At 39.3% G+C, this 18,956-nt stretch overlaps 2 protein-coding genes across 8 annotated transcripts in view; both read right to left on the bottom strand.

Moving 5' to 3' along the window:
• LOC109398792 (uncharacterized) overlaps window positions 1-18,956 on the bottom strand; it is a 330,728-nt gene that overhangs the window by 118,028 nt on the left and 193,744 nt on the right. The gene's annotated exons all lie outside the window — the stretch shown is intronic.
• LOC109398791 (uncharacterized) overlaps window positions 1,006-18,956 on the bottom strand; it is a 65,831-nt gene continuing 47,880 nt past the window's right edge. Inside the window, exon 2 of the mRNA XM_062856518.1 lies at window positions 1,006-1,294. The gene's annotated coding sequence lies outside the window, so the exon portion shown is untranslated. The remainder of the gene's footprint in view (window positions 1,295-18,956) is intronic.

Below are 18,956 nucleotides of genomic sequence, written 5' to 3'. Positions count from 1 at the left end.
GAGCCGGCGCTTTCCAATGAACTTCGTCGACCCTATAAAAATGGGAAAGCACTGAATAAGAAAAATGCACGTCCTTCCGGACCTATCCACCGCTCACCGTTATGTTTCTTTTGGACAACATTTTAAGTCCGGATCTTCCAAAGTCCAGACTCGCTCGTCCATCGGGAGACTTTTTACTACGTGGTGTAGACGTTTCGGGGATATGGTATTCCTGAGACGCAGGGGAACGCATTGCCCCGAAATCTAGTTGTGGGTTCGTCCCGTTTCTCGAATCTGCAGAAGCGTTGAGCAGACAGAGCGCTAGGTTAATAAATTATTCGCACCAGAACAGTGTTGGGCAAATTGGCCTCCATTCTGCACACAGGCTTTGGCTACGACCGCAAGATTCATCGTCTATCGATTATGGAGCCATTTTTAAACCATGAATACAGCTTAAGGGATCAAAGTGAAATTAGTAAATTGATATCGATTGGGACAAACTGCCTTTTCTTTCTGGCTGGCAAGTTTACACCCAATCAATAAATGCCATACTTTTGAAAATTTATGTATGTAGAAAAGTTTGAATACTATACATTTTTTTGCAATAACTGTGATTCTATTGAAATCTCGCATTTTAGTATATGTAACATGGCTATATACGAATTATAATACTTTAGGCAAGTTTAAATATTTGGTATTTGTTTTTTTTGGGTGTACCAGACTATGAATCAAGGGTCTGCGTTCCATTCCTAGGGAAATGTGGATGCCAAAAACATATCTGATTCTACAAAAAAGTAAAACATCCCACCAATTCCTTCCAACTCACCTCCACTACTATCGTACGTGGACCCGGCCTCATCCACGCTGTGTGACCGTTCGTTCGGTGGCCGGCTGAAAGCGAAATTTCCCTGCGAAGACAGACTGCCCTGGGTACTCCCACCACCACCAGCGTAGGCAGAGTGCCAACTTTCGGTACTGCTTTGCTTTTCCAACGCATGTTGCCGGAATAAATGCTGGATTCCGTGCATGACGACTCCAACTTTTCTGCACTTTCTGCACTTGTTCTTGTTCTTGCTGTACTGACTACTGGTGGATAGCAACACTTAACAGTATTCTCGATTGCTTCGGGTGCCTTCCTGGGGCATTTTCTTCCAATACACTGGCTGCGCTTTCCTGTATGGAATTTCACTATTTTTCTTGAATTTTCATCACTTTTCACACATTGCTTGATTCATCTTGGGCGTAAATATTGCTGTAATGCAGACACTGTTTTAGGTTTCATTGTTCGGTATTTTTCTTCACAACTATTCACAACCTACACGAGGAATATTCCAAGTTGATTATCTTCAGGAGTTCAAATACTTGGAAGTAGCCTTGCTGCTGAGGAAATGCGCTTATGATATGTGCGGAAACAGTTCTGAAAGTCTGTCTACACGATCACTGTTCTGGATGGCTCATAGCTCCTTATTAATCTTAAAACTGCTATGGTTTACTGGTTACTGGTTTCAAATACTGTCTGATAGATCTGATATTTTGATCGTTGTAGTTGAGCATTTTCTGCTGAACCAGGTCGCCATTTACATAAGGAGTTAGATTTCAGGATTGTCATGTTTATTCCCTAGAATTTTACTACTTTGAATAAGATGGGAGAGGGTAGTGGTTTTACTTGCGTTTACCAGCATGTTACCTACAATATGTATAAGCTAATGAATTCTTCTTTTATGAACAGACTAGAAATTCTTCAAAATACAAATCAGTTCCACTGAGAATCGAGTGAATTTCAAATTTTTTCTAGGACTGTTTATACTTTCTAAATTAAAAAGTTTTCAAGATGTTTCTTAAACAAATCAGGCCAAATATTTCAATAGGTCCTATCTACATTTGAGAAGCTCTCTTTATTCACTTTCTTTTTCAATTTTTGCAATGTAATGGTACACTTTTCAACTATTTTTGCAGTACAAATCAAAAGACGATTGTTTTGACCATCGTTCAATGCAAGGAGACAATCATAATACAAATAAACAGCAAAGATATTAACGAAAGAGAAGGAAACCAAAGCACTAGCAAAGCACAGCACTAGGCTTCGCGACTCCGAATCACAGAAACGACTGGTACGACGGCGAATGTGAACAGTTGAAAAACGAGAAGAATGCAGCATGGGCGAGAATGCTGCAACACCGTACGAGAGCGAATGAGGCACGTTACAAACAGGCGCGGAACAGGCAGAACTCAGTCTTCCGGATGAAGAAGCGCCAGCAGGAAGAACGAGATCGCGAAGCGATGGAAGAGCTGTACCGCGCTAAGGACACACGAAAGTTCTACGAGAAGCTGAACCGCTCGCGCAGAGGCTTTGTGCCACAAGCCGACATGTGCCGAGATAATCACGGGAATATTCTCACGAGCGAGCGTGAGGTGGTCGAGAGGTGGCGGCAGCATTACGATGAGCACCTCAATGGCGACGTTGCAAGTACCGAAGGTGGCGTGGTAACAGATCTAGGAATATGTGCATAGGACGAAAGACTTCCGGCCCCTGACCTTCAAGAGATTGAGGAGGAGGTTGGCCGGTTGAAAAACAACAAAGCCGCTGGAGCAGATCAACTACCAAGCGAGCTTCTAAAATACGGTGGAGAAGCACTGGCGAGAGCACTACACTGGGTCATTACCAAGATGGAGGAGGAAGTATTACCGGAGGAATGGATGGAAGGTATCGTGTGTCCCATCTACAAAAAGGGCGACAAGTTGGATTGCGGGAACTACCGCGCGATCACACTACTGAGCGCTGCCTACAAGATACTCTCTCAAATTTTATGCCGCCGTCTATCACCGATTGCAAGAGAGTTCGTGGGGCAATATCAGGCTGGATTTATGGGTGAACGCGCTACAACGGACCAGATGTTCGCCATCCGCCAGGTGTTGCAGAAATGCCGCGAATACAACGTGCCCACACATCACTTGTTCATCGATCTCAAATCGGCGTATGATACAATCGATCGAGAACAGCTATGGCAGATTATGCACGAATACGGATTCCCGGATAAACTGATACGGTTGATCAAGGCGACGATGGATCGAGTGATGTGCGTAGTTCGAGTATCAGGGGCACTCTAGAATCCCTTCGAATCTCGCAGAGGGTTACGGCAAGGTGATGGTCTTTCGTGCTTGCTGTTCAACATTGCTTTGGAAGGTGTAATAAGAAGAGCGGGGATAAACACGAGTGGGACGATTTTCACGAAGTCCGTTCAGCTGCTTGGTTTCGCCGATGATATTGATATTATTGCTCGTAAATTTGAGACGATGGCGGAATCGTACATCCGACTAAAGAGTGAAGCCAGGCGAATCGGATTAGTCAATAATGTGTCGAAGACAAAGTACATGATGGCAAAGGGCTCCAGGGAGGAATCACCGCGCCCGCCACCCCGAATTCATATCGACGGTGATGAAATCGAGGCGGTTGAAGAATTCGTGTACTTGGGCTCACTGGTGACCGCCAACAACGAAACCAGCAGAGAAATTCAGAGGCGCATTGTGGCAGGAAATCGTGCTTACTTTGGACTCCGCAGAACTCTACGATCGAACAAAGTTCGCCGTAACACGAAGTTAACCATCTACAAAACGCTGATTAGACCGGTCGTCCTCTATGGGCACGAAACATGGACCCTACGTGCAGAGGACCAACGCGCCCTTGGAGTTTTCGAACGGAAGGTGTTGCGTACCATCTACGGCGGAGTGCAGATGGAAGACGGGACTTGGAGAAGGCGAATGAACCACGAGCTGCATCAGCTTCTAAGAGAACTAACCATCGTCCATACCGCGAAAATCGGGAGGCTACGGTGGGCGGGTCACGTCATCAGGATGTCGGATAGCAACCCGACTAAAATGGTTCTCGAGAGTCATCCGACCGGTACAAGAAGACGTGGAGCGCAGCGAGCTAGGTGGGTCGACCAAGTGGAGGACGATCTGCGGACCCTACGCAGAGTGCGGAACTGGAGACAAACAGCCATGGACCGAGTGGAATGGAGGCGGCTACTATGTACAGCAGAGGCCACCCCGGCCTTAGCCTGACTGGTAAGGTAAGTAAGGAAACCAAAGAGAGCCTTTCTTCTGCAGATAGAACCTTTAGACATGCTTGGCCAAAAATATATCCCTATTTTTTTTCTTTAAATTACATTGACCCTTTGGAGCCGTACCCGAGCAGAAGGGAATAGCAACAGCATAATAAAATGTGTTATTTTGGAAAAATAACTGAGTAGCGGAAAGAGTTATTTTCATGTTATTTACATAACACATCCTGTTATAAACTTGTATGTCATAAGCGGCAAAATAACAAAAATTATAACAAAAAAATGTTCCTGGAAGACCTGTGTAATAACATGTTTTGTTAGTTTCAATAACAACTTAATAATAGCGAATTTTTAAAATATTTCAATAACAAAATTTGATATGAATACGTTATTGATTACAATCCGAAAACAAAATTTGCTTTTTTTCTGATTCGGATAGGAACTCCTCCAAAGTCCCATATGCATTCAATGGGATACGCAACAATAGGATCTATTGTTAAATTTTTCATTCATAATTGGGACGCTATTGTTGTCGCAAACGGTTTATTATCAAAAACAGAGAGAAACAATAGTTTTCGTTTATTTTCCAAACAACTTACGATGAGAAACTACCGTCGTTTTGAAACCCTTTATTGAGTGGTTCATTGTTTATAAGATTTATTTACATTATTAGCTCATTTATTGACACATTTATCCAAGTGAATCTAAGTGGGCTCGATGCAGTGAAATCAATAAAAATAGAATGTCTAAAAATAATCAATGGAGTTCTTGATGACTTATTTTTTTACATTTTTGTCGAAAATGTGTTGTTCGTCGTTGAATTCCACCAGTTGATCCAAAATGTTTCATAAAATGCCTAACACTCTATTACACTTTCTATTTTCGTATTCATATCTTACTGAAACTGGGACAAAAAAACAGGTATTTTCAAACTGCTTATAAAACAAAAAGGCTGATAAGTTGGCAAGTCACAGTTAAAACGTAATGTCAGTAAGAAGAGGAACTGATGACAAAATAATATTTTCTCTTACAGTTCCTCACGGAATGCTGTGTACAACGAAAATCTCGAATGGTGTACAGGGTGCGGCAGGAAAAAATGCGAAAAGTTCAAGGCACTATCACACGCTAAATATGGGATATATATGACTATTTTTTCATGACAGTGTATCAGTCAATGTCTATATTCTAGCACTGAAAAATAAAAATGAACATATTTGCTGTTTAACATGTGTTAATGTAGGCCTAATAAGCGGTTATCAATAAACTGCGCGCCCAATGGTCATTAAACAAAATGACTATAACAGTAAAAAAATTAGCTTAAATTCGATGAACAACCAGACCACACTGATCCAGAGCCATGTAGTTTCACATACTAGATGAAATAAGTACATATATTTGATGATATTGTAGAGAAAATAAAAAAATTTGTTTTATCAGATACGAAATTTAGCGACCTGTGTGATTTTCTGCGGTTTGAAAATTCTGGTTGTCTTCATCTTCAGGCGCCGCCCTGTAAAGGTTCAGTAGGTCGGCTCTAGAGGTCGCATTTTTTCCTGACGCATACTGTAGTATTGATTGCAAAGCTAGTTATGTTGTAATATCAATGATCAAATATTTGTACAGTCTCAATGACACAATAATAACTGACCTTGTGCTACAACAAAACATGTTATTGAAATGCAATTTAAAGAAAATATACCAAGAGCACGATCATAACAAAATAAGATTGCCCAACAGAACATGTTATGGAACGGTGATGACTTAATAAGTTAATAATAACAAACCGAGATATAAAAACAGGTTTTGTGATTCCGTTGTTATTATTTTGATATTTTCCTCTGCCCTATAGGGATCAATATGACCCCGACGATTAAATCGAGCATAAGAAAAAATGAATTGTACTAAAATGCCCTAATTTGTAAATGCCGGATTTCAAAATGGGTCAAGTTTTGGGCTAATTTAGCATACATCCCAAGTAACATTTTTTTAGTGAAATAGACTAGAAGAGATGTTAGAAACCACCATAAAACTAAAATAAAATGTTTAAGGTTGTATAACGGATCTAAAAACCTTTTCAAGACTAATTGGTCATCAAAATGATACTTGGGATGCCAATTATGATTCAGAACTGCTGGAACGTGCGCAATTCAGTAGACAAAAATAGTTGCTGAACAAAATATTTTAGATTTGCGTTATTTTAATGTTTCAACCTCTTTTGATGATTTCCTATAATTCAATTCTATGTAGAAATCTAGTGAAACCCCAGGAATTTTAGAAGAGCACTCTTGAGAGCACTTAGAAGGGTTTCCAAAAGGTACTTTTGAAGAATACCTAAAAGGAGTACTTAGAGAATTCCTAGAATAAATCCTTGGAGATTTCCCAGAAGGAAGTCCGGAATTATTCTCAGAAAGATGCCCGGGATAATTCGCAGAAGAAACGGAACTCTTGGAGTTTCGCAGAAGGAGTTAGAATTCCCAGACGGAGCCCTTGGAGGATACACAGTGAGAAATCCTAAATAAATTTTAAAGAACTATGCAGCAGCCAATGTAACATTTTAAGAACCATTCATAAACCACGTAGACTGTTTGGGGGGAGGGGGGTTCTTTCCAAAGTCTACGCTCCATACAAATTTCTAAATTTTTATATGGACGAAAGTCTACGAGTGGTGAGGGGGGGGGGGGGCGTCTGAGATGGCCAAAATTTGGTCTTCGTGGTTTATGAACAGCCCCTTACTGGAATTCAACTTTACAGCTTACTGAATGCTAATCAGCAATTGATTTTCTATTGTTTTTCAGTAATGTGTTTAACAAAACATCTGAAACCAGCTGTCACTTTCAAAAATCGCAGTAAATCAGCAAAAACGATTACTGAATGCATATCGGCAATCAGTGAATCAAAATGCGTCCATCGCGCAACAATAATGACAATGTCGCAACCTGTATTTGTTGCGACAATCCACCTAATGCGACATAAGATTGTCCCAACTTGAAAATAATAGGATAAACATCGTACACCCCGAGTTTAGAGATTTTTCAGCCTTGCATTGCGATTTTCGAACGGTAACTTCGAGTAGGTAAACACTGCAACTCTGCTGAAGATCTATTATCAAACAGTTTCGACTTTGGGTTTGTAATAATTGTTTTGTGCTTCTTTTGTCTGACAATTCTCTTCACTGTCGGCAATTGATTTCATGCTGCAAATCAGCAAACAGCTCGGGCTGTCCACCACAAAGTTCAAGAATTTGTATGCATGGTTCATCGTCCTTGTAAATCTGGCGTTCGAATTGAATAGGTCGAATCAAATAAGTCGGTCCAAAGATCAATCCCCGTGCATGCAGTAAGTTCACATTATTTTGAAAATATATAAGAGATCTCGTGATCTGCTTATATTTCCAGGTAACTATGTCGTGACAAGAAAAATGGCAGCTGCAAAGCGATTCCTTTGGCGCCGCCTGACGAAATTTCAATATGAATTTATGAAAGAGAAATACAATAAATGAGTCTAGATTAAAATTTAGCAGCGAAATAACACACATTTGTTTTTATTTTTGTCATTATTATCCATTATTTTATGAAAAAGCAGCAAACTTTGTTTACCAATTGGTTGCTAGTTGATCAGCTAATCAATTTCCACCTTGCTGGAAGTCCAGCAAACGAACTGTCATTTTCATGTTTATTTGTTGTTGTTGAATGTTCAGCAAATTTTATACACCCGATTCCTTTTTTGCACGGGTCTGATTCTTGCTATAACTCAGTCAATTTTTAACCGATTCTCATGAAATTTTGTACACGTGTAGACACGATTGGTACTATCAGTGTACAAAATTTCATGAGAATCAGTTCAAAATTGACTGAGTTATAGCAAAATAACGACCCGTGCAAAAAAAAGAATCGGGTGTATTGCTGAATGGACTGCTGAACTTACAGCACAAAAATCAGCAATTTTTTGCTGATTTCCAGCACTTGAGTTTTGATAAGTGCTTTCTCAGAAAGATTACCTGGATGAATGCCTGTAGAATATTACGAAAAAATAATGAAGCACTACAAATGCATATTAAAATATAACATATTGTAGTGGAACACTACAAATACGTAATAAAATAGGACATCACATATGGACATATACAACACAGAACATACATTTTGCCCTGTTGCCCTATTGGATAACAATTCCCGATGACAGGATGTCCAGGTTTCATAAATGTTGTTGGTCCATCAGTCAATCCTGTAATGGTATTTTCTCTGGCAGGTTGCCTTTTGTTCGCAGCATTAGTTGCCTTCATAGCTTGGGTTTTGTCTAGGAATTTCTAATCCTAAGGGGGCATCCCGATTCGGGTTTCATCACTAGAGTTCTATAACTTGAAGTCTGTGCCAAGGAGAGATTTCCTTCTCTAGTACTTAATCGCGGCCCGAAATGGCCTGAATGTTGACAATCGAAATAGGATTGCGGGCTTCTATTCTGCCAGAACCCTATAAATGTGCATTAATACTATCCGACATTTAACACAAAATAAAACTTGTAGTAAGAACTGCTGACGAAATTCCCGTAAAGCTTTTGAAGGAATCCAACGAAGAATTTGAGGAGACTGTCTTTTGTCTTCAAGTGTAGGAATATCAAAAGGAATTTCAGAGGGAATTTTAGAATATAATTTTGAAAAAGTTCTAGTGGGGATTTCGAAAAATAAAACCCAAAGGAAACACAAAAAATCTGGGTGAATCTCAAAAGTAACTCTTTCAGAAACGTCAGAATTCAGAAATTTCAAGGTTAAAACCCGATAATAAGTTCCTTGAAGCTGATTATGCCGTGGACAGCCTCGGTAGCCATATTGCCGCCCTTGCTCAAAATTTCAAATTGATAGAACTCAGCCCCCAAAACAATCATATGGAAATATATCATCCAATATGCTTATTGCTCACTTGCAAGAGATATCCAAGTGGATTGCTAAGTGTTAACCTAGAGCAGGGGTATTGAGACCATTTGCTTCGCGGTGCACTTTTTGTAAATAAATTTCGGTGCTATACACCAAATCATTGTTTTTAGGAATATGTAGTTAGATTATTGCTGAAATTATCAGCAAAACTCTTGCAAGGATATTACTGATATCTTATAAAAGTTTGGTGTTGATGATAGCCATAACAGATTCTGAAGGACACATTTTCTACTAGATCTTATATCATGCTTTGCACACTCCTAGGAAGGTAAATTATGTTTATACCTTAGATTGATTTCCCACAAGATCTATGGTTATTGTTGTGTTAATTCCATGGTGAAGCCATTTTTCTCCAAATATTTCATGGATCTCGCTAGTCATTTGTCAATGAACATTAAACTCCATAGATTTTGCCGAAAACCTGCCCTGTCATTTTCTTGAAAGTTTACAACAATTTTCGATACGTATTGCGATCACTTGCTCTTTTTGTTATTATTAATATTCTATTCTTTTTTTCATCAAACAGAGGCAATAAAATTAAAAGTGAAAGTGTAATTTATTCACTGTGGTGCACGATCTGAAAACCTCTGATGTAGAGAATTCCAGAAAAATGCTTGGAGGAATCCCAGAAGGAATTATTGGGCAAACCTTTAAGTAATTCTGGAATAAATGCAAAAGATTTCATAGGCAACAGAGAATGAACATCTCAAGGAATTCTTTACGGAGGTAAACATAGCTATGTGTTTCATAGTAAAACTAAAGTTCATAAAAAAACTTCGTAAAAGAATTACTTTGGTCGGCAATATTCATCATTGAGATCTGAAGAATTCAACTTAACTTGACCCTATAATCTCATCCATGTGGGAATGCTCTACATCGCGGAAAACCTTTTTTGAAAATTCACCATAGTAATTCCCATATAAACCCACTTTGTTTTTGGGCCACCATTAAATCACCACCGAAATGGCTGAAAATTTGACAGGACTCTAGTTTTGCATCAAGGATTGTAATGAACATATGGGAACTTTGAATTTTTAACATGTTCAAAGTTAGAACTGCCCTAAGGTACATACATGAATATTCAGCCCACGTGGCGTTTGAACATATCTTTTTCTGGTTGAGCCAATAATTCCTTTTTCCATAGCATCATGATTAAAAGTTCATCAGATTACCACCCAAGTCAGACAAGATACCAGATTTGTGGCGCTTTTTCGGTAATCCACCGTCATTGTTGTCAACAACAATCCTTGTCAATTTCCTAACTCCCATCCCGCACCAATACCATTTAATTAACTGTCAGAGTCGCCGGAAGAACGTGCTATAGAGACAGATCACGTAATTATTCATATTGCTCAATGTTCGCCAATATAGTGAGAAGGATATTTTTAGTTACGATAAACACCGAAAGGAAGGGAAACAACAGTCGCCGCCCATCAGAGTGTGGTGGGTGGATCTACTCTGCGAAGAGAAGAAAACATTTTTATACACAAACAGGTTTGTGGGATGGGGTGGTACCGGTTGACACCGGAAACACCGCAAAATAGAGAGCGCCTGAGCCATCGTAAATTCATTGAGGCAAGGTCGAAGAAAAATGAGTGCCGGCTACATATTGGATCCAGGAAGCTGGCGCAGTTTAGTTCATTGCTTTGAAATGCGTACTGTTCACTCGAGGCGGTTGATGAAATAAGCTGCGACAGTCATCTTAATTGTTCGAGCAAGGTTTATGGAGCATTAAAAGGCTCAGCCTTATGCAGGACAGTTAGGTTTACCGTGAAATACCTAGCAGGTGAATCACCTTCATTTTTTCCTGCTGTGACCGCAATAAATAAGCCTCGCAGCTCTGTCCGTCGTGTGCACTTCAGTAATCAGGTACGAGTTTCCGCTTGAGATTCAATTTCAACTGTCGCATAAATGTGGATACGTTGTAGAGATACAATGGATCAAGTGCTCAAACACGGACACCTAATGGTTCGAATTTCGTTGAGAAAGCTTCAAACGCTGGAAGTTTTCTAAGAAAACAACCCCCTGGACATCCATAACTCTTGCGTACGACAATGAACCTAATATTGAACGAAACTGCGTAACGCTGGCTGTGTTGTTCTCTCTCAGCTTTAATTAAATCAATTGTGATTAATCAACTGTGTTGTGTGACGGATTTGGGGGAAACGATGTTACGCAACACTAGCAATATGGGATGAGAATCGCGTGTACGAAACGTCGACGATTGGAGCGAATAGAAACAACTAACGCAGACAGACTGTAAACAACCGGACAGCGTTGATTACTAAGGTGATGAATTAATTATAAATTTCAGCACATATGATATGGAATAAATTCATACATTCAAATTAGAAATTATTTAAGGTAAATGTAGAATAGCATGAACTTGAACATTGCACAATAGTCCGAATCCACGTTTTAGCAGAAAAAAACTTCTCTCTGTTATCGTCAATTAGGCGTTTGGAGTCTTCAGAAAAGTTGTTTGCATTTGTTTGCTGCATCTCTTCCAAGAATTTCTCTCGTCTTAACTCAAATCTGGAATAGAACTTTTTAATTTCAAGTCATATGCGATCGAGTTCTTCAACAAAGTCCTAGGCAATGCTATTTCAAGCAACTTTGACGAAGACACCTTTTATCTAGCTCTTAATTTGAACATAGTAGGTCAATAGGAGGGCCCATATAGCCGAGGCGGTAAACGCACGGGTATTCAGCATGACCATGCTGAGGGTGACGGGTTCGATTCCCGGTCGGTCCAGGATCTTTTCGTAAAGGAAATTTCCTTGACTTCCTTGGGCATTAAGTATCTTCGTGCCTGCCACACGATATACGCATGCAAAATGGTCATTGGCAGAGGAAGCTCTCAGTTAATAACTGTGGAAGTGCTCATAGAACACTAAGCTGAGAAGCAGGCTTTGTCCCAATGAGGACGTTACGCCAAGAAGAAGAAGAAGAAGGTCAATATTAAATTTTAACTTAGGGTGATCCCTTCAAAAACGGGTTTTTCACAATAACTTTTTTATTTGATTTTTATTCGAAGATGTGAGCATTTGAAGAGCAAGTAATTACGCATATTTGTTCTGAACATTGCATGTTTCTAGGTCTTGTCATTCAAATGTTATGGTCAATTTTGACGTAAAAACAACGATGTTTTGGAATGCTTATATCTCATGGAGTTGGTAGGATAAAAAAGTTCTTCAAGCGGCATTTGGACGGTCGCGCTAAATTTAGAGCATACATTACGAGAACATTATTTTTAAATTGAAATAAATCGATAGCAAAAATCCCCTTAAAAAATAAAAAAATAAAACTGCATATAATCCATACAATTTCAAAGATAGAGACAAATTGTCTTCGGAAAAAATGTAAGTTTTACCATACCTAAGAGTTTCATGCTTATCCCTCAGACTATCGAAAATTGGAACGAAAATATGTGTAGAATTTCATACTTCTTCTCATGCTGCATAGTCTATGTCTCCCATATCTCTTTTTTTTTTTCACTTTTCGCTTCAAAAAGAAGGAAGCTAACGAAGCTGAAGTTGGAGGCATTTCTAAAGAAAGTTTTGGGGGAAATTCTTGGAAGAATACACATTGGAAATTTTCAGAAAGAATCCTTGGAGGAGTTTCTGAAGCTCCCTGAGGGGAGTACCTAAATGAATCAAGTTCACGAATTTTTAAAATAATTGGCATAACGTTCCAACTGAAAAAAAAACCTACTTCTCAGCATGGTGTTTTATTAGACATTCCGTAGTTATGCACCAAGAGCTTTCTTTACTAATGACCATTTTCCATTTGTGTATCGTCAGGCTCGAAGGTGTGCAAGGAAGTCCAGGAGAAATTTCTGCAGAAAGCTTGAGCAAATTTCTGAAGATACTCTGTGAGCAATTGTTGAATACTCGGAGAAATATTTAAACAGATCCATGAAGGTATACTAAAATAAATCATTGGGAGAAATTTTTGAAAAAAAAAATCCTAATGGAATAATTGCAAATTTACGAGAAAGAATACATGGATTAATTCCTGGTGGATTCAAGTATTCCTTAAAGAAATTTGCTTTGGAATCTCTGGAGGAATTCCCAAGAGAGAAATGAACAAGAAATTATTTTTCAACAAATCCTTGGGGCAATTGAGAATGTTTCTGGATAATTTCGGAAGAAATTCCTGGAACAAAATCGCGGAGTAATTGTTGAATTGTTGGTTCCTTAAAGAATTACCCGGAAAATACTTGGAGGAATTTCTCAAGGAGTTATTGCAGGAATTCTAGGAAAAAAAATGGAAAGAATCTTTAGGGAAATTTTTAAAAGAATCCTTGAAGGAATTGTCGTACTAATCTTTAGATCATTTAAATCTTTTTAAATCTTTTAGATCTTTATAAATGGATTTTTAAGTTTCATTTTTCAAATAAAATAAAATAATACCTTTTTTACAGTGTATACGTTTTCAATAAGGTCCCGTGAATGGTTCATGGTCAATGGTCATGAACATTGTGACAGCGTTGGATTTACAGTGTCGGACAAAATAATAAGACCACCGGTCCTATTTCATACAAAATGTCCAAATTTGACGATATGGTACTCGGTTTCTAGTAAACCGATTTGGCTGAAACTTTGACAGCCGTCATGAAATTACGGGAATTTTGATTTGTATTAAATTGATTGGGTTCTGTTCACTACTTTCAAAGTTACAGATATACGGTGCGACAAAATTCTAACATCAAATTTTCATGATGGTTATTTGTGGTTAATTAAATAAAAATGTCCCAAAGTTTAAATGGCATCCTTAATTTTAGTACTTGTATATCAATCATCAAGTATCAGATACTCGCATATATCCTTTGGTAATGGCAATCTGAAAGTGGTCCTATTATTTTGTCGTTTCGTATATCCATAACTTTTGATGTAGTGAACAGAACTCAATCAATTAAATACAAATCAAAATTCACGTAATTCCATGGCGACTGTCAAAATTTCAGATAAATCGGTTCACTAGAAACCGAGTATCACGTCGTCAAACTTGGCCATTTTGTATGAAAAACGGGTGGTGGTCTTATTATTTTGTCCGACACTGTATATCAAACACATAAGGCTACGGTGGCGCTATCTGTTCATTCCATAGCGGCCGTTTTAGTTATTTTAGTGATCCATTGCCTAAAATATGACCGAGGGAGGACATCTCATCAATCGGACAAGAATGTCTATAAAAGTTAAAAAAATACGTCTCAGTAGATATATATATTTTTTTAAATTTCCAATGATTTTTTTTACTTAGGGCCTTCCCAAAGCTAACGCTGGATTCAAACTGGCACACTAATGATGAAAATTGTCCGCTTCGGTCAAGAAAAATGCTTATGCAAAATTTGAGACAAAAAATAGCAATAAATAAAATAAAATTGAAAAAAAGAAAATCATCATTAGTTATGGACATCCCTAAGCTCTACCCACGATATACGGTCTCTACCATCGTGGACTAGATGCTGACCAGGCACTTGGCAAACCGCCATGAACACCAACCCTTGGCGACAACGAACTTTGGACGACGAGCATACAGTTGCTGACAACGCAGTCAGCAATCCACCATGAGGACCGACCGTTTGCAACATCGAAGCCCCGAGCGACGCGTGTCAATGCCCCTGGAACGGCAACAATCACCAATACTTCGATCGACGCAATCCAGGCCAACATCATCCGATGGCCTTTCGCTGATGCCAGCAAGATTCTCATCGAGCCCCACCGGAGGACGCAGGTGCGCCCTCAGCCCAGGTGGTCGAAGCCAGTCAGTTAGTAGGAAACCTTGAGTGCGAGCAGTTAGAAGTTCTAAGTGAAGTCTGATAGAAAAGTGTGGCCTTCAGCCATAGGAAAACTTATGTAGCAAGTTCTAAGTGAAGTCTGATAGAAAAGTGTGGCCTTCAGCCGTAGGAAAGACTTATGTAGCAAGTGAAAAATGAATGATTAATAAAATTCGGGACTTAGTGTTCATAAGTGAAGAAAAAGATTTCTTTTTAAAAAGTCAGATGTGAAGTCCCGTACATTTGTGGCGCAGTCGTACGGAACACTCTACGTGCAGTGCTAGTTTTTGGAAGACAATCTAGTGACAAAACCCGATCCGTGGTAATTGGACAGTAGTGCGAAAACCGAAAATTAGTGTCGAATTGACGACAGGCAATATTTGACCAAATCCAAAACTTGGAGCACAGACTTGGTGCTCTTCAAGTCGAAAACAATAATTTACAGCAGCAACAGCAACAGTTGCAACAACAGCGGCAAGCCCCCGTCGTGGAGGACCATCGCACGGACTTCTTTCGAATTCCAGACCCCATAAGAATGATCCCATCATTCGACGGGAATAAAAGACAGCTCAGTCATTGGCTTGATACAGCAAGACGAGCTTTGAATTTATGCCGACCACACGTCGCACCGGACTTGTTTGCCGTGTACGAACAGGCGGTGATTAACAAGATCGAGGGCAAAGCCCGCGATATGATATGTGTAAACGGAAACCCCACTACCTTCGACGAAGTAGCGGAAATCCTACAAAGTGTCTACGGTGATCGCAATAATATTGCTACATACCAGACACAATTATGGTCACTTAAAATGACCGAATCATTACATATTTACTATAAGAAAACAAAGGAAATAATGGTTAATATGAAGTATTTGGCAAAGCAGAATCCAACTTATGCAAACCATTGGGACGCTATTAATCATTTCCTTGAACAAGAATGTTTAGCTGCATTTATTAACGGCCTTAGTAAACCCTACTTTGGGTATGCTCAAACGGCACAACCCAGCGATTTGGAGAATGCATACGCATTCCTGTGTCGGTTCCAAAACGCTGAGAAGACGAAGTCCCACACACAAGCTGCATTCGACCAACAGCCCCATGGTAGCAAAAATTTCAAATCTTCCAATAAACCATTTAGCAAGCAATCGGACACCCCATCTACACGACACAAACCGCTATCCGACAGACAGAAAATGACACCCATGGAAGTAGACCCGTCGTTACGTTCCAGAGTTTACAATCATGACGCTGAACAGAAAAACGACGACGATACACATGACACACATAGCGAAGACGATAGTGAAGACGAAGTCAGTTAACAAAGTGTAAATTTTCAGATAGGCCTCGATCCGAGATCGCCGACTTAAATGCAATCAACGGACTTCCCTACGTAATAATGAACATTTGTGGTAAGGACGCAAAAATACTTGTGGATAGTGGATCAAACAAAAATTTCATTTCGCCCAGCCTGATTCCAAAATCAAAACAGCTAAAATGCAAAACCCTCAACATTTCTAATAGCTCAGGACGGCATGCGGCCGATCAAAAATTCATCACGACAATTTTTGGCCTCAAGCAAAAAGTTACCTTCTACCTTTTAAATTTCCACAAATATTTTGACGGAATCCTTGGATATGAAACCCTCTCGGACATCGAAGCACTGATCGACGTAAACAACCACAAAATAATCCTTCCCCACAAAACAATCCCGATGCAAATTAGGAAATTAGGCCCTTCGCAGATTACGCTGACAGAGAACTCTACGCGAATGATCAAACTACCCGTTTTACAGAATAATGGCAACGTTTACCTCCCTAACGACATACAAATTGCCAACGCTGTAATCCCTTCTGGGTTGTACCAAGCAGAAAATGGTTTTGTAAACGCTCCAATAAGAAACTTTGGCAAATCTGTCACCTTCCATTGGACAAAGCCAGCAAAAACTATTCAAGTAGCAGAAGTTAACAATATGAATTCACATCATTATTATCAAGCGTCTCACATACCCCCTTCTGAATTGGAAACAATGATTAGAACCAAACATCTCAACAACGAAGAAAAATCTGCATTACTGAAAATCCTTTCTAAAAATTCCAAAATTTTTCATAATGATTCAGAAAAGTTGTCTTGCACTTCTGCAATTCAACATCGAATAAAAACTACAGATGATATTCCAGTTCATACCAAAACGTACCGATACCCTCATGTCCATAAAGCTGAAGTGGAGAAGCAAATCAACGAAATGTTGGAGGACGGTATTATTCAAAATTCTATTTCCCCCTGGACATCTCCAATCTGGATTGTTCCAAAAAAACTGGATGCAAGCGGAAAAAAGAAATGGCGTGTCGTCATAGACTACCGCAAATTAAATGAAAAGACTGTCGATGATAAATTCCCCATCCCGCGAATTGAAGAAATCCTTGACAGGCTCGGCCGTAGTACCTATTTTACTACCCTGGATCTTAAATCTGGATTCCACCAGATTGAGGTACATCCAAAAGACAGGCCGAAAACTGCTTTCAGTACAGAGAAAGGGCACTTCGAATTCATTCGCATGCCCTTTGGATTAAAAAACGCGCCGGCAACTTTTCAGCGCGTAATGAATAATATTCTCGGAAATCTCATTGGAAATTGTTGCCTAGTTTACCTAGACGACATTATTATTTTTGGTAGCTCGTTACAGCACCACATCGATAACCTTAACAAAGTGCTTCAACGGCTTGCTCAAGCCAACCTTAAAATTCAATTTGACAAATGTGAATTTCTTCAGAAACAATGTGAATTTTTGGGGCACATAGTAACCCAAGATGGCATTAAACCCAATCCAAATAAAATTGAAAAAATCCTTAATTGGCCCATCCCAAAAACAACTACTCAAATCAAAAGCTTCCTAGGACTTCTTGGATACTACAGAAAATTTATTCGAGATTTTGCAAAATTAACGAAACCTCTAACCAGGTGCTTGAAAAAAGATACAAAAATTGTCCACAACGAAGAATTTATTAGTTGTTTTAATGATTGCAAACAGTTACTAACGAGCGACCCTATTCTAAAATACCCCGACTTCAATGGAAAATTCATTCTTGAAACTGACGCAAGCGACTTTGCTTTAGGAGCCGTTTTGTCTCAGAAATTCGAAGATGGCAAAGAGCATCCTGTTGCATATGCCTCTAGAACGCTGAATCAAGCAGAATGCAACTATTCTGCCACGGAAAAAGAATTGTTGGCCATTGTATGGGCAACGAAACATTTTAGACCATATATTTACGGAACCTCTTTCGAAATTCGAACCGACCACAAACCACTTGTGTGGCTCCGGCAGAAAAATGATCTGAACAGGAGACTTTTACACTGGAAACTAGCTCTCGAAGAGCTCGAATTTGAAATCAAGTATAAGAAAGGTACTCTAAACGCTAATGCAGATGCACTGTCTCGTATTAACCCTGAGGATAAAACAGAAGTAAACGCCAACTCTACCTCCAGCGATGACATGACACAACACTCCGTGGACACTGACGATAACGACTTCATCCCGTCAACGGAAAGACCCCTTAACGGATTTGGAAATCAGATTATACTTTTAGAGACAGATGAAGATAGTCGTGAATCCTTGACCCCATTTAAAAACTTCCACAGAATAACTATAAAGAAGGTACATTTTGGTCCAGCAGCCCTGATCAATATTCATAAGGAATACGCTTCGACGAAATGCGCTACCGGTCTTTATTGTAGCGAAAGTATCCTGCAAACTATTTATAAAACTTACTTTTCAAGAGCAAAATCATTAAAAATTTTCTGGACACAAAGATTGTTAGAAGACGTAACAGATGAGCTTGAACAGGACCTGATCATCGAACGGCAACACAACGCGAACCACAGAGGTATCATTGAGACAAAGGCACACATACTTTTTCCCAGGAATGAAGAGCAAAATTTCAAAGTTTATCAACATCTGCAAACTTTGTCAAAAGGCTAAGTATGAAAGGCGACCATATAAACAAAAATTCCAATTAACAGCAACACCATCCAGGCCGTTGCAAATTGTTCATATGGATATATTCATAATCAGAAATAGAAATTATCTAACACTTTGTGATAAGTTCTCCAGACTAACAATGGCTGTCCCAATTAAAACACGGAATACTATACACATTCTAAGAGCACTAACCCACTTCTTCGCTGACGTTGGAAAACCTTCCTTTCTC

This window comes from Aedes albopictus, chromosome 3 (assembly GCF_035046485.1).
Source record: "Aedes albopictus strain Foshan chromosome 3, AalbF5, whole genome shotgun sequence".
In the NCBI taxonomy this organism is placed as follows: Eukaryota; Metazoa; Arthropoda; class Insecta; order Diptera; family Culicidae; genus Aedes; species Aedes albopictus.
This window is presented reverse-complemented; position numbering and strand designations above follow the sequence as displayed.